Raw genomic sequence first — 24,212 nt, forward strand, 5'->3', positions numbered from 1 at the left:
CTCTCTGTCTCGCTCTCGCTCTCTCTGTCTCGCTCTTTCTGTCTCGCTCTCTCTGTCTCGCTCGCTCTGTCTCGCTCGCTCTCTCTTTCTTGCGCTCTCGCGCTCTCTCTTTCTTGCGCTCTCGCGCTCTCTCTGTCTTGCTCGCTCTCGCGCTCTCTCTGTCTCGCGCTCTCTCTGTCTCGCTCGCTCTCTCTGTCTCACTTGCTCATTCTCGCTCGCTCTCTCTGTCTCGTTTGCTCATTCTCGCTCGCTCTCTCTGTCTCACTTGCTCATTCTCGCTCGGTCTCTCTGTCTCACTTGCTCATTCTCGCTCGGTCTCTCTGTCTCACTTGCTCATTCTCGCTCGGTCTCTCTGTCTCACTTGCTCATTCTCGCTCGGTCTCTCTGTCTCACTTGCTCATTCTCGCTCGGTCTCTCTGTCTCGCTTGCTCATTCTCGCTCGGTCTCTCTGTCTCGCTTGCTCCTTCTCGCTCGCTCTCTGTCTCGCTTGCTCATTCTCGCTCGCTCTCTCTGTCTCGTTTGCTCATTCTCGCTCGCTCTCTCTGTCTTGCTTGCTCATTCTCGCTCGCTCTCTCTGTCTCGTTTGCTCATTCTCGCTCGCTCTCTCTGTCTCACTCGCTCTCTCTGTCTCGCTCGCTTTCTCTGTCTCGCACGCTCTCTCTGTCTCGCTCGCTCGCTCTCTCTGTCTCGCTCGCTCGCTCTCTGTCTCGCTCTCTCTGTCTCGCTCGCTCTGTCTCGCTCGCTCTGTCTCGCTCGCTCTGTCTCGCTCGCTCTCTCTTTCTGTCTCACTCGCTCTCTCTGTCTCGCTCTCGCTCTCTCTGTCTCGCTCTCTCTGTCTCGCTCACTCTCTCTGTCTCGCTCTCGCTCTCTCTGTCTCGCTCTCTCTGTCTTGCTCTTTCTGTCTCGCTCTCTCTGTCTCGCTCGCTCTGTCTCGCTCGCTCTCTCTTTCTTGCGCTCTCGCGCTCTCTCTTTCTTGCGCTCTCGCGCTCTCTCTGTCTTGCTCGCTCTCGCGCTCTCTCTGTCTCGCGCTCTCTCTGTCTCGCTCGCTCTCTCTGTCTCACTTGCTCATTCTCGCTCGCTCTCTCTGTCTCGTTTGCTCATTCTCGCTCGCTCTCTCTGTCTCGCTCTCTCTGTCTCGCTCGCTCTCTCTCTCTGTCTCTCGCTCGCTCTCTCTCTCTGTCTCGCTCGCTCACTCTCTCTGTCTCACTCGCTCTCTCTGTCTCGCTCTGTCTCGCTCGCTCTCTCTGTCTCGCTCTCGCTCTCTCTGTCTCGCTCGCTCGCTCTTTCTCGCTCGCTCTCTCTGTCTTGCGCTCTCTCTGTCTCGCTCGCTCTCGCGCTCTCTCTCTCGCGCTCTCTCTCTCTCGCTCTCTCTGTCTCGCTCTCTCTGTCTCGCTCGCTCTCTGTTTCGCTCGCTCGCTCTCTCTGTCTATCTCGCTCTCTCTGTCTTGCTCGCTCGCTCTCTGTCTCTCTCGCTCTCTGTCTCGCTCGCTCTCTGTCTCGCTCGCTCTCTGTCTCGCTCGCTCGCTCTCTCTATCTCGCTCTCTGTCTCGCTCGCTCTCTCTATCTCGCTCGCTCTCTCTGTCTCGCTCGATCTCACTCTCTCTGTCTCGATCTCTCTATCTCGCTCGCTCTGTCTTGCTCGCTCTCTCTGTCTTGCTCGCTCGCTCTCTGTCTCTCTCGCTCTCTGTCTCGCTCGCTCTCTGTCTCGCTCGCTCTCTGTCTCGCTCGCTCGCTCTCTCTATCTCGCTCTCTGTCTCGCTCGCTCTCTCTATCTCGCTCGCTCTCTCTGTCTCGCTCGATCTCACTCTCTCTGTCTCGATCTCTCTATCTCGCTCGCTCTGTCTTGCTCGCTCTCTCTGTCTCGCTCGCTCTCGCACTCTCTCTCTCGCGCTCTCTCTCTCTTGCACTCTCTGTCTCGCTCTCTCTGTCTCACTCGCTCTCTCTGTCTCGCTCGCTCTCTCTGTCTCGCTCGCTCTCTCTGTTTCGCTCGCTCTCTCTGTCTCGCTCGCTCTCTCTGTCTCGCTCGCTATCTCTGTCTCGCTCGCTATCTCGGTCTCGCTCTCTCTCTATCGATAGCTCGCTCTGTCTCCCTCTCTCGCGCTCTCTCTCTCTGTCTCGCTCTCGCTCGCCCTCTCTGTCTCGCTCGCACTCTCTCTGTCTCGCTTGCTCGCTCTCGCTCGCTCTCTCTGGCTCGCTCTCGCTCTCTCTGTCTTGCTCTCTGTCTCGCTCTCTGTCTCGCTCTCTCTCTTGCACGCTCTCTCGCCCGCGCTGTCTCTGGCTCTCTGTCTCTGTCTCTGTCTCTCTGTCTCTGTCTCTGGCTCTCTGTCTCTGGCTCTCTGTCTCTGTCTCTGGCTCTCTGTCTCTGTCTCTCTGTCTCTGTCTCTGGCTCTCTGTTGCTGTCTCTGGCTCACTGTCTCTGTCTCTGGCTCTCTGTCTCTGTCTCTGGCTCTCGCTCTCTCTGTCTCTGGCTCTCGCTCTCTCTGTCTCTGGCTCTCGCTTTCTCTGTCTCTGGCTCTCGCTCTCTCTGTCTCTGGCTCTCTTTCTGTGTGTGTCTCTGTCTCTCTCTAAGCACTATTTCCATCAGAGCAGAGAGCTTCCTGACTCTGATATCTACCTCTCCAATATGCCTGGGGGCCAGGGGACCGGAGGGAGAGGTAATGACGTTCTCGCTCTCTCTCACTCTCCATGTTTTCAGTGTGTGTGCGTGCGTACTCGTGTGTGCACATGTTTTTTTTAAGCTGCTGACAGCCTCTTCCCATATTTATACCTCCCAACACATAAAATAATGCACAGCAAATGATCACAGCACTGTCTTGCCATGCATAGCTAATAAACACTAATCTAATTTCTCCTGTTCTGCTACGATGCTACTGGTTAGTGCTACACTCATTCTCCAAGTGACTAGACTGTCATTCTCCAGCTTCCGTATGCGATGTGTGGTGGTAACTTTTCTGAATGTGAATGATCACCTGTTGTTTTGCATTACTCTGTTTGAGGTTCAGGTATTATTTATCTGTTGACAGGCAGCACATACTATTATCATGTATGGGGGTGGGTGGGTGAGTGTGTGGGGGTGGGTGGGTGAGTGTGTGGGGGTGGGTGGGTGAGTGTGTGGGGGTGGGTGGGTGAGTGTGTGGGGGTGGGTGGGTGAGTGTGGGGGGTGGGTGGGTGAGTGTGGGGGGGTGGGTGGGTGAGTGTGTGGGGTTGGGTGGGTGAGTGTGTGGGGGTGGGTGGGTGAGTGTGGGGGTGGGTGGGTGAGTATGTGGGGGTGGGTGGGTGGGTGGGTGAGTGTGTGGGGGTGGGTGGGTGAGTGTGTGGGGGTGGGTGGGTGAGTGTGTGGGGGTGGGTGGGTGAGTGTGTGGGGGTGGGTGGGTGAGTGTGTGGGGGTGGGTGGGTGAGTGTGGGGGTGGGTGGGTGAGTGTGTGGGGTTGGGTGGGTGAGTGTGTGGGGGTGGGTGGGTGAGTGTGGGGGTGGGTGGGTGGGTGGGTGGGTGAGTGTGTGGGGGTGGGTGGGTGAGTATGTGGGGGTGGGTGGGTGGGTGGGTGGGTGAGTGTGTGGGGGTGGGTGAGTGTGTGGGGGTGGGTGGGTGGGTGAGTGTGTGGGGGTGGGTGGGTGAGTGTGTGGGGTTGGGTGGGTGAGTGTGTGGGGGTGGGTGGGTGAGTGTGGGGGTGGGTGGGTGGGGTGGGTGAGTGTGTGGGGGTGGGTGGGTGAGTGTGTGGGGGTGGGTGGGTGAGTGTGTGGGGGTGGGTGGGTGAGTGTGTGGGGTTGGGTGGGTGAGTGTGTGGGGGTGAGTGGGTGAGTGTGGGGCTGGGTGGGTGATTGTGTGGGGGTGGGTGGGTGAGTGTGCAATATGGCCACCTGTCAGTTATGATTAGCCTATAGTAAGACAGTACTCCGGTTATGATTAGCCTATAGAAAGACAGAACTGCAGTTATGATTAGCCTATAGTAAGACAGAACTCCACTTATGATTAGCCTATAGTAAGACAGTACTCCAGTTATGATTAGCCTATAGTAAGACAGTACTTCAAATTCATTTATATAGCCCTTCTTACATCAGCTGATATCTCAAAGTGCTGTACAGAAACCCAGCCTAAAACCACAAACAACAAGCAATGCAGGTGTAGAAGCACAGTGGCTAGGAAAAACTCCCTAGAAAGGCGAAAACCTAGGAAGAAACCTAGAGAGAAAGCAGGCTGTAAAGGGTGGCCAGTCCTCTTCTGGCTGTGCCGGGTGGAGATTATAACAGAACATGGCCAAGATGTTCAAATTTTCATAGATGACCAGCATGGTCAAATAATAATAATCACAGTAGTTGTTGAGGGTGCAACAAGTCAGCACCTCAGGAGTAAATGTCAGTTGGCTTTTCATAGCCAACATAGCATTAAGAGTATCTCTACCACTCCTGCTGTCTCTAGAAAGTTGAAAACAGCAGGTCTGGGACAGGTAACACGTCCGGTGAACAGGTCAGGATTCCATAGCTGCAGGCAGAACAGTTGAAACTGGAGCAGCAGCACGGCCAAGTGAACTGGAGACAGCAAGGAGTCATCATGCCAGGTAGTCCTGAGGCATGGTCCGAGGGCTCAGGTCCTCCGAGAGAGAGAAAGAAAGAAAGAGAATTAGAGAAAGCATACTTAAATTCACACAGGACACTGGATAAGACAGGAGAAGTACTCCAGATATAACAGACTGACCCTAGCCCCTCAACACATGAACTACTGCAGCATAAATACTGAAGGCTGAGACAGGAGGGGTCAGGAGACACTGTGGCCCCATCCGATGATACCCCCGGACAGGGCCAAACAGGAAGGATATAACCCCACCCACTAGAGGGATATCTTCAACCACCAACTTATCATCCTGAGACAAGGCCGAGTATAGCCCACAAAGATCTCCGCCACGGCACAACCCAAGGGGGAGATCACGTCAGTGACTCAACCCACACAAGTGACGCACCCTCCTAGGAACTGCATGGAAGAGCACCAATAAGCCAGTGACTCAGCCCCTGTAATAGGGTTAGAGGCATAGAATCCCAGTGGAGAGAGGGGAACCGGCCAGGCAGAGACAGCAAGGGCGGTTCGTTGTTCCAGAGCCTTTCCGTTCACCTTCACACTCCTGGGCCAGACTACAATCAATCCTATGACCTACTGAAGAGATTAGTCTTCAGTAAAGACTTAAAGGTTGAGACCGAGTCTGCGTCTCTCACATGGGTAGGCATACCATTCCATAAAAATGGAGCTCTATAGGAGAAAGCCCTGCCTCCAGCTGTTTTCTTATAAATTCTAGGGACGATTAGGAGACCTGCGTCCCAAACCAGAAACCGTGGATTGATGGCAGCATTCGTGCGAAACTGAAAGTGCAAACCACTGCTTTTAACCAGGGCAAGGTGACCGGAAACATGACCGAATACAAACAGTGTAGCTATTCCCTCCGCAAGGCAATCAAACAAGCTAAGCGTCAGTATAGAGACAAAGTAGAGTTGCAATTCAACAGCTCAGACACGAGGTATGTGGCAGGGTCTACAGTCAATCACGGATTACAAAAAGAAAACCAGCCCCGTCGCGGACCAGGATGTCTTGCTCCCAGGCAGACTAAATAACTTCTTTGCTCGCTTTGAGGACAATACAGTTCTACTGACACGGTCCGCTACCAAATCCTGCGGACTCTCCTTCACTGCAGACTTGAGTAAAACATTTAAACGTGTTAACTCTCACAAGGCTGCAGGCCCAGACGGCATCCCCAGCCACGTCCTCAGAGCATGCGCAGACCAGCTGGCTGGTGTGTTTACGGACATATTTAATCAATCCTTATTCCAGTCTGCTGTCACCACATGCTTCAAGAGGGCCACCATTGTTCCTGTTCCCAAGAAAGCTAAGGTAACTGAGCTAAATGACTACCGTCCCGTAGCACTCACTTCCGTCATCATGAAGTGCTTTGAGAGACTACTCAAGGACCATATCACCTCCACCCTACCTGACACCCAATTTGCTTACCGCCCCAATAGGTCCATAGATGACGCAATCGCAACCACACTGCACACTGCCCTAACCCATCTGGACAAGATGAATACCTATGTGAGAATGCTGTTCATCGACTACAGCTCAGCATTTAACACCATAGTACCCTCCAAACTCGTCATCAAGCTCGAGACCCTGGGTCTCGACCCCGCCCTGTGCAACTGGGTACTGGACTTCCTGACGGGCCGCCCCCAGGTGGTGAGGATAGGTAACAACATCTCCACCCCGCTGATCCTCAACACTGGGACCATTACTCCGGTTATGATTAGCCTATAGTAAAACAGTTGTCCTGTTCATTATATAGTTTGTTGACAGCTACATTGCAATGAATTCTGTTTTTTACTTATATTATCCCCACAGCATTCCTGTTGTTATAAATCATGTTTAAAACCAGTGGAATTTAATAGCTGCTGATATCTCACTTAAACTGACCTCTTTCTGTAGTGTCAGAATCAAAGTACCAAGGCTGATGTTCGTTGAAGAGGCTTTTTTCTCTCCATTATGTGTCCCAAATGGCAAACTATTTTCCTATAAAGTGACCAGAGCCCATCAAAACTAGTGCACTATAATTGGAATAGGGTGCCATTTGGGATGTACACAACCCAGGCCTTGCATTTATTTCCCATGCAGTCTAACTTCTTTTTAATTGCTGTGAAGGGAAGCTCTGATTTCATCTCATTAATTTGAAGACTTGCACAACAAGGTGCTTAAGTTATTTGAATTACTTGATCCCTGCCCAGCGTGACATAATTATGTCAGGTGCAGACTGCTACTCAGACAGTTAGGGAAGTTTTTGGCAGAGCTGAAAGGTGTTTAGTCTTGCACTGTTGTATTCCATTGCCAGCTAATTAAGAAACTGTTTGCCACATTAATCTTGTCAAACTCGGAGCCTAAAATACACGTCTACTGTGCTTGAATACCAAGGACTGCTTCAGTGATTCCATCTCAGAGAGCTAATAGAGTTTTATTGCAGAATGCAGAAAGAGACATTTTCCTCTTACTAATAGCTGTGCACCAAGGCCCTGTGACAAATAATGCATATTATAACTCATACTCTATGTGCTAAAATAGTAGCAATGACCGTGGGTAAAGGGAGGTAAGGAGTTGGAGTGCCAGGCTAGCTCTTGTCCAGGGCATAAATGTGGCTCGTTAACGCTGAGCCTTCCTTCAAGCCTCACTAACACCCTGGACCAGAGCTACACTAGTGGAGGCCCAGCAGAGGGTCTTCTGGACATTTGAGTTAAATTGTAGATCAATTAGAGCTAGGGTTGTAAAAAAAAAAGGAAATCTTCTTTGCAGTATTTGTGGAAAACCTGTGAATTTTGGGAAAGTTAGCGGAACCCTTTGCGACCCTAATTAGAGATGATGTTATGATGCTGTTCCACTGACTCCCCTCACTCCTCAGCAGTTTCTTCAGTTTACACTACTTAGTACACAGTTTGCAAATTACCATACATTTCATTAGCAGCTGATGCACCATCTGGCTTTCAGAAGGAGCTGATAAGAAACACCTCTCATAGCATACAGTGCCTTCAGAAAGTATTCACACCCCTTAACTTTTTTTACATTTTGTTGCATTAAAGGGATTTTGTCATTTTGTTACACAATACCTCATAATGTCAAAGTGGATTATGTTTTTAGAAATGTATACTAATTAATAAAAACTTAAAAGCTGAAATGTCTTGTGTCAATAAGTATTCAACCACTTTTTTATGGCAAACCTAATAAGTTCAGGAATGTGCTTAACATGTAGTGGTGGCAGGTAGCCTAGTGGTTAGAGCATTGGACTAGTAACCGGAAGGTTACAAGATCGAATCCGCGAGCTGACAAGGTAAAAATCTGTCGTTCTGCCCCTGAACAAGGCAGTTAACCCACTGTTCCTAGACCATCATTGAAAATCTTTTTTTTTTCTTAACTGGCTTGCCTAGTTAAATAAAGGTTCAATAAAGAATACATGTTGCATGGACTCAGTCTGTGTGCAATAATAGTATTTTAACATGATGGTTTTTATGATTACCTCATCTCTGTACCCGACACATACAATTATAATTAAGGTTCCTCAGTCGAGCAGTGATTTTCAAACACAGATTCACAAAGACCAGGGAGGTTTTCCAATGCCTCGCAAGAAGGGCACCTCTTGGTAAATAGGTGTAAAAAAAATCACAATAAATATGTATAATAAAAAAAGACATTTAAATATCCATTTAAGCATGATTCATTTATTAATTACACATTGGATGGTGTATCAACACACCCAGTCACTACAAAGATACATGCGTTCTTCCTAACTCAGGTGGCTGAGAGAAAGGAAACTCAGGGATTTCACCATGAGGCCAATGGTGACTTTTTAAAACAGTTACAGAGTTTAATGGCTGTGATAGGAGAAAACTGAGGATGGATCAACAACATTGTAGTTACTCCACAATACTAACCTAAATGACAGATTGAAAAGAAGGAAGCCTGTACAGAATAAAAAATATTCCCAAACATGCATCCTGTTTGCAACAAGGCACTAAAGTAAAACTGCAAAAAATGCACACAAAAAAAAAACTGCTTTGCTTTATTCTTGACCAGGTTGCAGTTGTAAATGAGAACTTGTTCTCAACTAGACTACCTGGTTAAATAAAGGTGAAATATATATATTTTTTAACTATCCTGGAGGAAAACCTGGTTCAGTCTGCTTTCCACCAGACACTTGGAGATGAGTTCTCCTTTCGGCAGGACAATAACCTACACTGGAGTTGCTTACGAAGAAGACAGTGAAAATGATCAACAACCAATTTCACAGAGTTTGAAGAATTTTTAAAAGATAATGTGCAAAAGTTGCACAATCCAGGTGTGGAAAGCTCTTAGGGCCCGATTCCGATTTGAGGAAATAAGGCCTTTCTTACGCACGCCTTTCCTATGCATTTATCAGTAGATAGTATTCAGACTTACAGTATGAAGGTGTGTAACGGGCCTGCGTGCTTCCCTTGCGCACACTGAACAAATGTAATTCAACCAGTGAAAAAACCCTCCCACTTGCTGGCCAACAGATTGTTTTGTTGTGGAGTTTCCATTCAAAAGGCTTTTCAGTACATGTATCTTAAGCCATCCCTTTAAATACCGTGTACATTTTTAGTTCGATTTTTCTCGACTGACTCAATAAAATATATCTGACTCAATAAAATATATCGAGAGATCTGGTTCAGAATATTAGGCATCAATTAAAGAAACCCATCTAAATATATGCATTTTTTGTGTCCGTTTCAGCACCAATTGGTAGATGTAAAAAATACTATGATCTTGTAGATTATTTAGGGTTAGAAAAGTGTTTTTGAATCATAAACAGTTTTGAGAGCCTTTACGCATGGAAGAAAGAAAGTGGTGGATTGATTCATTCTGAAAATTGCCACATTCAGTTCTTCAACCCATGGTAATGTTGTAAGATTAGTGTACATATATAATTATAATAGGGAGAATAGTGTACAATAGTAGGCTATACCCTCATCTATTGCCCTCACTAACCATGGAACTGTGTGACGAAACAACCAAGTATTTCACCATGTGTCGTGTTCAAACTCTTATGGCTTGGTCTGTGCTCCGCTATGTAATTATTTAATTAGTCTACCGGTTATTTTTATATTATCAACTGTCAATGTTCCTCAACATCAACCACATGGGTGTGATGGCATTGACAGATGAAGCAAATTAAGGTAAACTAAACAATGTCATTAAATGGAATGATAATGTAGGTTATACCAACTGAAGGGAGCTAACAGTAAATTGTCAGTTGAATAATGTGTTAGGCCTACTGACAGTCAATGCTGATATTGGATAATATTTACAGTGCTAGTGACAGGAGAGAGTAAGTCTGGGTAGCCTATAATTAAGACATTCGATAGTGCCCATCCCTGCAAGTTAAAATGCTATACAATTTAAATGCTGCGTAATGGCACAGCATTTCATAAACTTTACTGTGGGAAAGTTGATGTGAATCAGTTTGCTGCCATATGGCTGGTTACACCTTTGTCTCCAGAAATGATAAGGTGACATATTTCTAAAACAAGTGTCATTTATATTTGCAATTCCCTTATCTAAACAGATGACTCATTTACCTAGCTCTTATCAAGTTGAAATGACAGTGCATGGAGAATGGTGTTATTTATATCTGGAAAAAATAAAGTAGATCCCTTTTCCTCTTGGAGCCGGTAGAGTCACTAGATCTTATTTTACTAGATCTTATGAGGGAATTAAGTCAAGGTCAGAATACATCATATCTGTGGACACACCTCCTCCATACCTTCATTTATTCAATCTCCACCCAAAACGAATAGCAAGTGAATAGCACACTATTCTCATGCTTAAATTCGTCAGAATATGCACAGAGAGAGGTGTATAAAAAGGGAATTCCATTCCATTTACGCACGCTTCACTCAGGTCATAATCGTGCTCTTAGAGATTTACCCAGAAAGATTCACAGCTGTAATCGCTGCCTTAGGTGCTTCTACAAAGCATTGACTCAGGGGTGTGAATACTTATGTAAATTAGATATTTCTGTTTAATTTTCAGTGAATCAAATTTTTTCTTCTAAAAACATGTTTTTACTTTGTCATTATGGGGTTAGAAAATGTAATCTATTTAATCCAAATGTGAAATAAGTCAAGGGGTATGAATACTTTCTGAAGGCACTGTATCTGATAGCAGAAGGTAATGTATTAAGGGTATGTCTGTCTGTCTCTGCCTGTCTGTCTGTTGACTCGGGTACCATGTCGGACCTCATTCAGCACCTCTGCCCACCCTCTCAGTTCCAAGGTATCTGTTGTCATGAACCTTTAGCAACCTTTGCTCCCACTCTGCAGCCTGTCCTGTGCACAATAGCGCCATCTACTGGCCTGGCTGGCTGGGTGTGCTTCTTGCTCATGCTTCATCTTACTGTACCTATTGCTTCACTTGGCAGTGCTTTACTCTTTAGGTAGATTGTCTCTTTGCAAGCCAATTGGCTGTACTTCAACAGCAGTAGTCTTTAATGTGGACCGGAATGTTATTTCCAGTAACCCTATACTCCTTGCATTACTTTTTAAGTGGCATGCAGAGTGACGTGTGTCTCTCTCTCTCTCTCTCTCTCTCTCTCGCCCCCCCTCCACTTCAGCTGGACACTGTAGGTGGGCTCAGGCTGTGTTGCATGGTCTTTCTTTCATGTAGTCCAGTATGTTGCTGCATTAAAGCTTTAATGTGTGTGTTTAACTGGCTTTGGTCTCGGTTATAATGGCTTCTCTAGCCTATGAAGAGATGCTGCTCAATAAGAAATTAAATGGAAAATAATCAAGCAAAATAATGTGTGCATTCGTTTTAATAGCATCCAGTTCATTTAATGGTTTTCCGATTAGGCAGTGATATTTACGGCTGATGAGACTTGTCCCATGAGAGATATAGGCTGACTAAACACAGAGTTACTGCAATGTACTCATGCATAGTGGAATAATTCTGTTGAGTAGAGTTAAGAATGCTCTAGTCTTATATTAACCTTTCTTTAGGAAATATGGGTATCATTAGAACTGTGGAGTTCTATTCGTTTTGAAAAGTACCCCCTCATGGATTTTACCAGTAGGCCTATGGTATTATGAGTATAATCAAGTACCCCTTGTGGGCAGCCGTCACAGAATCTGGACACCTTGTTAGAAGCTGCATCCCAAATGGAACCCTATACCCTATATACAGTTGAAGTCAGAAGTTTACATATACCTTAGCCAACTACATTTAAACTCAGTTTTTCACAATTCCTGACATTTAAACGTGGTGAAAATTCCCTGTCTTAGGTCTGTTAGGATCAGCACTTTATTTTAAGAATGTGAAATGTCAGGTTAATAGTACAGAGAATGATTTATTTCAGCTTTTATTTCTTTCATCACATTCCCAGTGGGTCAGAAGTTTACATACACTCAATTAGTATTTGGTAGCATTGCTTTTAAATTGTTTAGCTTGGGTCAAATGTTTCGGGTATCCTTCCACAAGCGTCCCACAATAAGTTGGGTGAATTTTGGCCCATTCCTCCTGACAGAGCTGGTGTAACTAAGTCAGGTTTGTAAGGCCTCCTTGCTCACACACGCTTTTAAAGTTCTGCCCACAGATTTGAAATAGGATTGAGGTCAGGGCTTTGTGATGGCCACTCCAATACCTTGACTTTGTTGTCCTTAAGCCATTTTGCCACAACTTTGGAAGTATGCTTGGGGTCATTGTCCATTTGGAAGACCCATTTGAGACCAAGCTTTAACTGCCTGACTGATGTTGCTTCAATATATCCACATAATTGTCCTCCCTCATGATGACATTTATTTTGTGAAGTGCACCAGTTCCTCCTGCAGCAAAGCAACCCCACACACAACATGATGCTGACACCCCGTGCTTCACGGTTGGGATGGTGTTCTTTGGCTTGCAAGCATTCCCCTTTTTCCTCCAAACATAACGATGGTCATTATGGCCAAAAGGTTCTATTTTTGTTTCATCAGACCAGTACAATCTTTGTCCCATGTGCAGTTGCAAACCGTAGTCTGGCTTTTTTTAATGGAGGTTATGGAGCAGTGGCTTCTCCCTTGCTGAGCGGCCTTTCAGGTTATGTTGATATAGGACTTGTTTTACTGTAGATATAGATACTTTTGTACCTGTTTCCTCCAGCATCTTCACAAGGTCCTTTGCTGTTGTTCTGGGATTGATTTGCACTGTTCGCACCAAAGTTTTTATTTTTATTTATTTTATTTCACCTTTATTTAACCAGGTAGGCTAGTTGAGAACAAGTTCTCATTTGCAACTGCGACCTGGCCAAGATAAAGCATAGCAGTGTGAACAGACAACACAGAGTTACACATGGAGTAAACAATTAACAAGTCAATAACACAGTAGAAAAAAAGGGAGTCTATATACAATGTGTGCAAAAGGCATGAGGAGGTAGGCGAATGATTACAATTTTGCAGATTAACACTGGAGTGATAAATGATCAGATGGTCATGTACAGGTAGAGATATTGGTGTGCAAAAGAGCAGAAAAGTAAATAAATAAAAACAGTATGGGGATGAGGTAGGTGAAAATGGGTGGGCTATTTACCAATAGACTATGTGCAGCTGCAGCGATCGGTTAGCTGCTCAGATAGCTGATGTTTGAAGTTGGTGAGGGAGATAAAAGTCTCCAACTTCAGCGATTTTTGCAATTCGTTCCAGTCACAGGCAGCAGAGTACTGGAACGAAAGGCGGCCAAATGAGGTGTTGGCTTTAGGGATGATCAGTGAGATACACCTGCTGGAGCGCGTGCTAAGGATGGGTGTTGCCATCGTGACCAGTGAACTGAGATAAGGCGGAGCTTTACCTAGCATGGACTTGTAGATGACCTGGAGCCAGTGGGTCTGGCGACGAATATGTAGCGAGGGCCAGTAGTACGTCTCCAGGAGACAGAACATGTCTCCTTCCTGACCGGTATGACGGCTGAATGGTCCCATGGTGTTTATACTTGCGCACTATTGTTTGTACAGATAAACGTGGTACCTTCAGGCGTTTGGAATTTGCTCCCAAGGATCACCCAGACCTGTGGAGGTCTACAATTATTTTTCTGAGGTCTTGGCTGATTTTTTTTTTTTCATTTTCCCCTGATGTCAAGCAAAGAGGCACTAAGTTTGACCTCCAATTGACTCAAATGATGTCAATTAGCCTATCAGAAGCTTCTAAAGCCATGACATCATTTTCTGGAATTTTCCAAGCTGTTTAAAGGCACAGTCAACTTAGTGTATGTACATTTCTGACCCACTGGAACTGTGAAACAGTGAGTTAGCAAATGTATAAAACATACTAAACTGAAATATCACATTTACATAAGTTTTTAGACCCTTTACTCAGTACTTTGTTGAAGCACCTTTGGCAGCGATTACAGCCTTAATTCTTCTTGGGTATGACACTACATGCTTGGCACACCTGTATTTTGGGAGTTTCTCTGATTCTTCTCTGCAGATCCTCGCAAGCTCTGTCAGGTTGGATGGGGAGTGTAGCTGCACAGCTATTTTCAAGTCTCTCCAGAGATATTAGATTGGGTTCAAGTCCAGGCTCTGGCTGGGCTACTCAAGAACATTCAGAGACTTCAGAGACCAGCGTTGTCTTGGCTGTGTGCTTAGGGTCGTTTTCCTGTTGGAAGGTGAACCTTCACCCCAGTCTGAGGTCCTGAGTGCTCTGAAGTAGGTTTTCATCAAGAATCTTTCTGTACTGTGTCCCGCTCATCTTTCCTTCGGTCCTGACTAGCCTTCCAGTCCCTGCTGCTGGAGAACATCCCCACAGCATGATGCCACCACCATCATGCCTCACCGTAGGGATGGTGCCAGGTTTCCTCCAGACATGATGCTTGGCATTCAGGCAAAGAGTTCAATCTTGGTTTCATCAGACCAGAGAATATTGTTTCTCATGGTCTGAGGGTGCCTTTTGGAAGACTCCAAGTGGGTGGTCATGTGCCTTTTACTGAGGTGTGGCTTCTGTCTGGCCACTCTACCATAAAGGCTTTATTGGTGGAGTGCTGCCGAGATGGTTGTCCTTCTGGAAGGTTCTCCCATCTCCACAGAGGAACTTTGGAGATCTGTCAGAGTGACCATTGGGTTCTTGGTCAGCTCCCTGACCAAGGCCCTTCTCCCTCGATTGCTCAGGTTGTCTGGACGGCCAGCTCTGAGAAGAGTCTTGATGGTTCCAAACTTCTTCCATTTAAGAATGATGGAGGCCACTGTGTTCTTGGGGACCTTCAATGCTGCAGACATTTTTTGGTACCCTTCCCCAGATCTGTGCATCGACACAATCCTGTCTTCTTTTTTGTTGTTGCTTTGTCATTGTGCGGTATTGTGTGTAGATTGATGTGGGGGAAAAAAATATTTAATCTCTTTTAGAATAAGGCTGTAACGTAACAAAATGTGGAAAAAGTCAAGGGGTCTGAAAACTTTCAGAACGTACTGTAGTGCACTACTTTCTACCAGAGCTCTATGGGCCATTTGGGACACAGCCTGTCAGAGTAAAGCCAATGCGATGGTACGGATGGAGAGACTACTGAGCCCAAATGGACTCTTGCTGAGGTGTGTGTGAGAGAGAGACTCGCAAGCGACGTCCTGTCAGACCCTGCTAAAGTAACCAAAGCAAAACACAAAGGGCAAACACATCAAGTCACTCGCTCCGACGGACTCTTTCAGTCATCAGAATGCACAAACACATAGTATTACCAGTAGCCAAACCTTCTGGGGAGAAACAGTAACATGATAAGTGGGTTTAGTGGTTTGAGAATTACATGTGGCGGCTTTGTTGACTGGCTGACTGCAATAGGCAGATACGCAGGCAGTGTGAAGCTCAGCCCAGCACACGGGGTTGTAGAAGAGATGGCTGTGTCTGCTTTGTTGACTGGCTGACTGCAATAGGCAGATACGCAGGCAGTGTGAAGCTCAGCCCAGAACACGGGGTTGTAGAAGAGATGGCTGTGTCTGCTTTGTTGACTGGCTGACTGCAATAGGCAGATACGCAGGCAGTGTGAATCTCAGCCCAGCACAGGGGGTTGTAGAAGAGATGGCTGTGTCTGCTTTGTTGACTGGCTGACTGCAATAGGCAGATAGGCGCAGGCAGTGTGAAGCTCAGCCCAGCACAGGGGTTGTAGAAGAGATGGCTGTGTCTGCTTTGTTGACTGGCTGACTGCAATAGGCAGATACGCAGGCATTGTGAAGCTCAGCCCAGCCCAGCACGGGGTTGTAGAAGAGATGGCTGTGTCTGCTTTGTTGACTGGCTGACTGCAATAGGCAGATACGCACGCAGTGTAAAGCTCAGCCCAGCACACGGGGTTGTAGAAGAGATGGCTGTGTCTGCTTTGTTGACTGGCTGACTGCAATAGGCAGATACGCAGGCAGTGTGAAGCTCAGCCCAGCACAGGGGGTTGTAGAAGAGATGGCTGTGTCTGTTTTGCTGATTTATTCCAGGTAATTTCTGTAATGCATGTCTGTCTTCAGCACGCCAGGCTTCTAGGTACACGAGCACATCACTACACCACGCATGCCTCTATCCCCACTAATGGTGCATGCTCATAGCCATATCAAACCAAACATGGGCCGGGCAGATCAGCTGTAATATTATTTAACACCGGTGTCCCGTGTGGGTGAGGAATGCCTGCCTTTATGGTGCAGGATTAATGAGGTGAGGCTGAAGCACGGCTTTGGTGAGAATCAGAAGACAAGGCGCTCTGGGTTTATGTGTTGGGATGGAACATCAACTTACTTGTAGTAGGAAGGTCATGGTTTGGATTTATACTGTAGTTTATCTTTTAATGCAAAACAATATCAGACAGAATCTATGGAGAATCTTTCCATGTTTTATAATGGCGCACACAATCATTGTCGTTTCAAAACTGCACTTAATTGCACTTGAAGTTATTTTTTTGAGTTTAGATTAAAACATAATCAAGGTCATTATAAATGAACAAAAATTACTATCTGGCACGAAGGACCATGAAACAGAGCCCCACCTTGTAGTTGGAGGACTCATGTCTTCTCTATTCATCCTGTAGTAAGTATATTACGCTGTCCTCCACATTTCACCTTTTCCCTTCAGGTATTGCCTGTATCGCGCTGTTCGTAGACACTCAAGGATGCCCCCTGCAGGTTCTTGCCCACAACTGCACCACACCACCCAGAGGAGATCTCTCCAGCATCCTCCTACAGCCAGAACAGTTTGACACCCTGACAACTGTCATTAAGGTGGACTCCAACTACCTCAGCTCAGGTAAAGCCCGGTAGGTTTTCTCTAGAGATCAGGGTCCTGTTCATTTGGGCAAATTGTAGCAAAATGTTTTGAAATGAAAAGGAAAAGTATTGTTTCTTAAAAGACTTTCAGATAATACCTCTCTGTTTAGTGCTGATGAACATGACCCTGCCAGGGTAGCCAGAGAAACCATTGGTGGAGTTGTTGCTCTGTATTTTTCTTGTTGAACAGTATCATAAAATTGGTTTTCTATTATGTGCTGCATTGTCGATTTCTTCTATCAAATCAACTTTTATTTGTCACATACACATGGTTAGCAGATGTTAATGCGAGTGTAGCGAAATGCTTGTGCTTCTAGTTCCGACAATGCAGTAATAACCAACGAGTAATCTAACCTAACAATTTCACAACAACTACCTTATACACACAAATGTAAAGGGATGAAGAATATGCACATAAAGATATATAAATGGGTGATGGTACAGAACGGCATAGGCAAGATGCAGTAGATGGTATAGAGTACAGTATGTACATATGAGATGAGTAATGTAGGGTATGTAAACATTATATTAAGTGGCATTGTTTAAAGTGGCTAGTGATACAGGTTTTACATACATTTTTCCATTATTAAAGTGGCTGGAGTTGAGTCAGTATGTTGGCAGCAGCCACTCAATGTTAAACAGTTTGATGGCCTTGAGATAGAAGCTGTTTTTCCAGTCTCTCGGTCCCTGCTTTGACGCACCTGTACTGACCTTGCCTTCTGGATGAGAGCAGGGTGAACAGGCAGTGGCTCGGGTGGTTGATGTCCTTGATGATCTTTATGGCCTTCCTGTGACATCGGGTGGTGTAGGTGTCCTGGAGGGCGGGTAGTTTGCCCCCCGTGATGCGTTGTGCAGACCTCACTACCCTCTGGAGAGCCTTGTGGTTGTGGGCGGAGCAGTTGCCGTACCAGGCGGTGATACAGCCCGACAGGATGCTCTTGATTTGTACATCTGTAAAAGTTTCAGTGCTTTTGGTGACAAGCCAAATTTCTTCAGCCTCCTGAGGTTGAAGAGGCGCTGCTGCGCCTTCCTCACGATGCTGTCTGTGTGGGTGGACCAATTCAGTTTGTCCGTGATGTGTACGCCGAGGAACTTAAAACGTACTACCCTCTCCACTACTGTCCCGTCGATGTGGATAGGGGGGTGCTCCCTCTGCTGTTTCCTGAAGTCCACGATAATCTCCTTTGTTTTTGTTGACGTTTAGTGTGAGGTTATTCTCCTGAGGCCATACTCCAAGGGCCCTCATCTCCTCCCTGTAGGCCGTCTCGTCGTTGTTGGTAATCAAGCCTACCACTGTAGTGTCGTCTGCAAACGTGATGATTGAGTTGGAGGCGTGCATGGCCACGCAGTCGTGGGTGAACAGGGAGTACAGGAGAAGGATCAGAACGCACCCTTGTGGATCAACACTGGGATGTGGAGATGTTGTTACCTACCCTCGCCACCTGGGGGCGGCCCGTCAGGAAGTCCAGTACCCAATTGCACAGGGCGAGGTCGAGACACAGGGTCTCGAACTTGATGACGAGTTTGGAGGGTACTATGGTGTTATTCTGAGCTGTAGTCAATGAACAGCATTCTCACATAGGTATTCCTCTTGTGGTTGTGATTGCGTCTTCTGTGGACCTGTTGGGGTGGTAAGCAAATTGGAGTGGGTCTAGGGTGTCAGATAGGGTGGAGGTGATATGGTCCTTGACTAGTCTCTCAAAGCACTTCATGATGACAGAAGAGATTGTTACGGGGCACACTACACAGTAGTGAGCAGTAATCGCTCCGCCGTTTCCTGGTTGCTAAAATCCTAATTGTTCGCCTAATTTCAGTTTATGTGACAAAGCAAGCAAGTGTGGTAATCTAGTGAATCATTATGTATTTGTGTAGGGTTAGCAATCAGAGGCCCACTACCTGAGCTGTTTAAATCTGTTGGGCCTTGTGTTCTGCAGTCTGCACTAGTAGCCTGGTCCCAGATCTGTTTGTGCTGTATAGCCAACTCCTATTTATTTTTTATTTAACCTTTATTTAACCAGGTAGGCAAGTTGAGAACAAGTTCTCATTTACAATTGCGACCTGGCCAAGATAAAGCAAAGCAGTTCGACAGATACAACAACACAGAGTTACACATGGAGGAAAACAAACATACAGTCAATAATACAGTAGAAAAATAATTCTATATATGATTTGAGCAAATGAGGTGAGATAAGGGAAGTAAAGGCAAAAAAAAGGCCATGGTGCCGAAGTTAATACAATATAGCAAGTAAAACACTGGAATGGTTGATTTGCAGTAGAAGAATGTGCAAAGTAGAAATAAAAATAATGGGGTGCAAAGGAGCAAAATAAATAAATACAGTAAGGGGGAAAGGTAGTTGTTTGGGCTATGATGGGCTATGTACAGGTGCAGTAATCTGTGAGCTGCTCTGATAGCTGGTGCTTAAAGCTAGTGAGGGAGATAAGTGTTTCCAGGTTCAGAGATTTTTGTAGTTCGTTCCAGTCATTGGCAGCAGCTAGAAGGAGAGGCGGCCACAGGAAGAATTGGTTTTGGGGGTGACCAAAGAGATATACCGGCTGGAGCGTGTGCTACAGGTGGGTGCTGCTATGGTGACCAGCGAGCTGAGATAAGGGGGGACTTTACCTAGCAGGGTCTTGTAGATGACCTGGAGCCAGTGTGGCGACGAGTATGAAGCGAGGGCCAGCCAACGAGAGTGTACAGGTCGCAGTGGTGGGTAGTATATGGGGCTTTGGTGACAAAACGGATGGCACTCTGATAGACTGCAACCAATTTATTGAGTAGGGTGTTGGAGGCTATTTTGTAAATGTCATCGCTGAAGTCGAGGATCGGTAGGATGGTCAGTTTTACGAGGGTATGTTTGGCAGCATGAGTGAATGATGCTTTGTTGCGAAATAGGAAGCCGATTCTAGATTTAACTTTGGATTGAAGATGTTTGATGTGAGTCTGGAAGGAGAGTTTACAGTCTAACCAGACACCTAGGTATTTGTAGTTGTCCATATATTCTAAGTCAGAACGGGCAGGTGTGGGCAGCGATCGGTTAAAAGAGCATGCATTTAGTTTTACTTGTATTTAAGAGCAGTTGGAGGCCACGGAAGGAGAGTTGTATGGCATTGAAACTCATCTGGAGGGTTGTTAACACAGTGTCCAAAGAAGGGCCAAAAGTATACAGAATGGTGTCGTCTGCATAGAGGTGGATCAGAGACTCACCAGCAGCAAGAGTGACATCATTGATGTATACAGAGAAGAGAGTCGGTCCAATAATTTAACCCTGTGGCACCCCCATAGAGACTGCCAGAGGCCCGGACAACAAGCCCTCCGATTTGACACACTGAACTCTATCAGAGAAGTAGTTGGTGAACCAGGCGAGGCAATCATTTGAGAAACCAAGGCTATCGAGTCTGCCGATGAAGATGTGGTGATTGACAAAGTCGAAAGCCTTGGCCAGTTCAATGAATACGGCTGCACAGTATTGTTTCTTATCGATGGCGGTTAAGATATCGTTTAGGACCTTGAACGTGGCTGAGGTGCACCCATGACCAGCTCTGAAACCAGATTGCATAGCGGAGAAGGTGTGGTGGGATTCGAAATGGTCGGTAATCTGTTTGTTGACTTGGCTTTCGAAGACCTTAGAAAGGCAGGGTAGGATAGATATAGGTCTGTAGCAGTTTGGGTCTAGAGTGTCCCCCCTTTGAAGAGGGGGATGACCGCAGCTGCTTTCCAATCTTTGGGAATCTCAGACAACACGAAAGAGGTTGAACAAGCTAGTAATAGGGGTTGCAACAATTTCGGCAGATCATTTTAGAAAAAAAGTGTCCAGATTGTCTAGCCCGGCTGATTTGTAGGGGTCCAGATTTTGGCGCTCTTTCAGAACATCAGCTGAATGGATTTGGGAGAAGGAGAAATGGGGAAGGCTTGGGCGAGTTGCTGTGGGGAGTACAGTGCAGTTGACCGGGGTAGGGGTAGCTCGGTGTAAAGCATGGCCAGCCGTAGAAAAATGCTTATTGAAATGTTCAATTATAGTGGATTTATCGGTGGTGACAGAGTTTCCTATCCTCAGTGCAGTGGGCAGCTGGGAGGAGTTGTTCTTATTCTCCATGTACATTACAGTGTCCCAGGACTTTTTTGAGTTTGTGTTGTAGGAAGCAAATTTCTGCTTGAAAAAGCTAGCCTTGGCTTTTTTAACTGCCTGTGTATATTGGTTTCTAACTTCCCTGAAAAGTTGCATATCACTGTTCAATGCTAATGCAGAATGCCATAGGATGTTTTTGTGTTGGTTAATTAAGGGCAGTCAGGTCTGGAGAGAACCAAGGGCTATATCTGTTCCTGGTTCTACATTTCTTGAATGGGGCATGCTTATTTAAGATGGTGAGGAAGGCATTTAAGACCTCCACAGTGATGAGTGGAGGTCGCTTGACCGCTGACCCATTACGGATGCAGGCAATGAGGCAGTGATCGCTGAGATCTTGGTTGTAAACAGCAGAGATGTATTTAGAGGGCAAGTTGGTTAGGATGATATCTATGAGGGTGCCTGTGTTAACGGCTTTGGGGTGGTACCTGGTAGGTTCATTGATAATTTGTGTGAGATTGAGGGCATCAAACTTAGATTGTAGGATGGCTGGGGTGTTAAGCATGTTCTCATTGCCAAGACAGCAAAAGCAGAATTGGGACCAGGCTAGTTCAATGACCATAGGAGTTGGGTCATTGCCAAGACAGCAAAAACAGAATTGGGACCAGGCTAGTTCAATGACCATAGGAGTTGGGTCATTGCCAAGACAGCAAAAACAGAATTGGGACCAGGCTTGTTCAATGACCATAGGAGTTGGCAAGATGACACAAACAGATCTGGGACAAGCAATGTCCTGGCTTGACATTGTCACATGACAATGACCATAGGAGTTGGCAAAACAGCACAAACAGTTCTGGGACCAGGCTAGTTCTACACATGCTCAGTGTTATGTTAATCAGGCAGTTGATCATCTGTTATTCCTGACAGGGTCAGCGATGAGGGTACGTTTTGACATTTGGTAACAAGGAAACATTTCCCCCCTGCTAACTGACAAACTGTGAGGATCCCTGCGCCACACCCTCTGTGATGTCATCATGGAACTGAGGGTCCTGCCCAATCCGCTGTGCCTGGAGACGTTCCTTACCACACCTGGGAGATGTCAGAGAGAAGACACAACTAACGGTGAGGAAATGCTACTATTACACTACCTGAACTGCAAATGTGAATTCAGATTGTTGTTTAAAATGGTAGACTATGTTATCAATCAAATTCAGATTTGTTTTGAAATCAATCAATGTTATCAGGTTCATCCCTTGTCTATCTCCACATCTTCTCTTTAGGTCATTTAAGTTCTCCTCCATTGGAAGTGAATCTCTGGCTCCTCTCTCGCTCCTTTCTGGCTCCTCTCTGGCTCCTCTCTCGCTCCTCTCTGGCTCCTTTCTCGCTCCTCTCTGGCTCCTCTCTGGCTCCTCTCTGGCTCCTCTCTGACAGGAGAGGAGGTAATATAAAAGATTATCTGCTTCCCAAACTGATTGTCTGTTTCGCTTGATGGGCTCTGGTCTAAAGTAGTGCACTGTAAAGGGAATAGGGTGCCATTTGGGATGAAGCCGTCGTCTCTTATCTCGTCACTGTGAGAGACTCTCATTTTCTGTTTCTTCTCCTTTTCTCTCGCTCTGTCTCTGGTGTAAACAGGATGACCGTCCATTCAGCAGTGCACCGCTGAGATTGCCTCCCAGTTCCTGCTTCCTCCCATCCTGACAGAGATTGTCAATCTGGTCAGCTCCCTGGCCAGTGACACCACTGTCAAGGTGTTCGAGAGGACGAGGTGGATCATTTGAAAGAATCAAGTCGATCGCTGGAAAGACACAATCACTAGAAAGAATCAAGCATTTGAATATGTGCATTATTTTAAAAGCTTCCAGCTAATATGGAAAGAGTATATATCCAGAATGCATGTATATACATACATACGCTTACAAACACATTTCACAAACTTCATCTTTCAAGACAGTTTTGAATGGATATGTTTTTGTATATAATGACTTTATCATTTGTGTTTTTGTTTGGTCCCCTAGTTGTCCCCAAGGAGACATCTTTGTTCCCATGCCTCTGATCCAACACCCACCTGCCACCTCTAGAAACGTCATCCTCATTGGAAGGATCTTCCACCAGTGGCATTGCTGCACAGAGCAAGGTACCTGCTATAGCCAGAGTTCTATTATCTCTGTGCTCTGAAACAAGTCACTGTTTGCTTGACCCGTGATTTTGTTTGCTTATTTGATTCATGGAGTTAAACATAATCATTGCCCTTTATAAGTATGTGATGCTCATTTTATTCACCTCGAATGATGCCCCATTTCCTATTATTTTTGAGAAATAAAAAAAAGTGGAGGTACCCTTTTCCCCTGAGGTACTTTTTTCCTCTGTAACTTTGGAATGTGGTCAAACATACTTTACTAAATGACTTAATGAACGTAGTAATACATCAGCATAATAGAGAGACATTATTATGATGCTAACAGGCAGAATTGGGCACAAACCCAAATACTCAATTCTAACCCAACCTGGAACATTTCTAGCTATTTCCCAATGTCTCATCGCAACTCTTCTCTCTCCACTTCAGAAACAGCATGCCTTTTATGGCATGGTTCTAATAACTATTGCTAATGATTAACTGTAGATGTGAAGATGTGCATTATATACACACAGGCAGCATTGTTTCTAAGCTTAGTGTGACATGACATGCTTTCTCTGCTACTGTTCTGCACTTGGGTTCTCTCTCTCCTCTGTCACTCTGACAATCAAAGCAACCCTTTTCAAACTTTAACTGCCTAACATTTCTTTCTTTCTTTCTTTTCAAACAATCTCTGTGTCTGTAGCTTAAGCTTAGTGTCTCTGTGTAGCTAGCTCCTATAGAGCTGTCTGTTGTCAGTGCCTTCATCCTGTCAGTGCCTGCATCCTGTCAGTGCCTGCATCCTGCCAGTGCATGCATCCTGCCAGTGCCTGCATCCTGTCAGTGCCTGCATCCTGCCAGTGCCTTCATCCTGCCAGTGCCTGCATCCTGCCAGTGCCTGCATCCTGCCAGTGCCTTCATCCTGCCAGTGCCTGCATCCTGCCAAGTGCCTGCATCCTGCCAGTGCCTTCATCCTGCCAGTCCCTGCATCCTGCCAGTGCCTGCATCCTGCCAGTCCCTGCATCCTGCCAGTGCCTGCATCCTGCCAATGACTGCATCCTGCCAGTGCCTGCATCCTGCCAATGACTGCATCCTGCCAGTGCCTGCATCCTGCCAGTGCCTGCATCCTGCCAGTGACTGCATCCTGCCAATGACTGCATCCTGCCAATGCCATGCTGTTTGTTTGTGCTCATCTCTATTTGCCCACAGAAGACAGTTCAGATGATGAGAACACCCCTGTGCTTA

At 46.2% G+C, this 24,212-nt stretch overlaps 1 protein-coding gene across 1 annotated transcript in view; it reads left to right on the top strand.

Annotated features, from left to right (window-relative positions):
• Nucleotides 1-23,096, top strand: part of LOC112251609 (KICSTOR complex protein SZT2-like) — a 44,924-nt gene extending 21,828 nt beyond the window's left edge. The window contains exons 9-12 of the mRNA XM_042322291.1: nt 16,600-16,770; nt 21,782-21,976; nt 22,487-22,619; nt 22,870-23,096. The gene's annotated coding sequence lies outside the window, so the exon portion shown is untranslated. The remainder of the gene's footprint in view (nt 1-16,599; nt 16,771-21,781; nt 21,977-22,486; nt 22,620-22,869) is intronic.
• Nucleotides 23,097-24,212: the final 1,116 nt, after the last annotated feature.

The sequence above is a fragment of the Oncorhynchus tshawytscha genome, linkage group LG05 (genome assembly GCF_018296145.1).
Source record: "Oncorhynchus tshawytscha isolate Ot180627B linkage group LG05, Otsh_v2.0, whole genome shotgun sequence".
Classification (NCBI taxonomy): domain Eukaryota; kingdom Metazoa; phylum Chordata; class Actinopteri; order Salmoniformes; family Salmonidae; genus Oncorhynchus; species Oncorhynchus tshawytscha.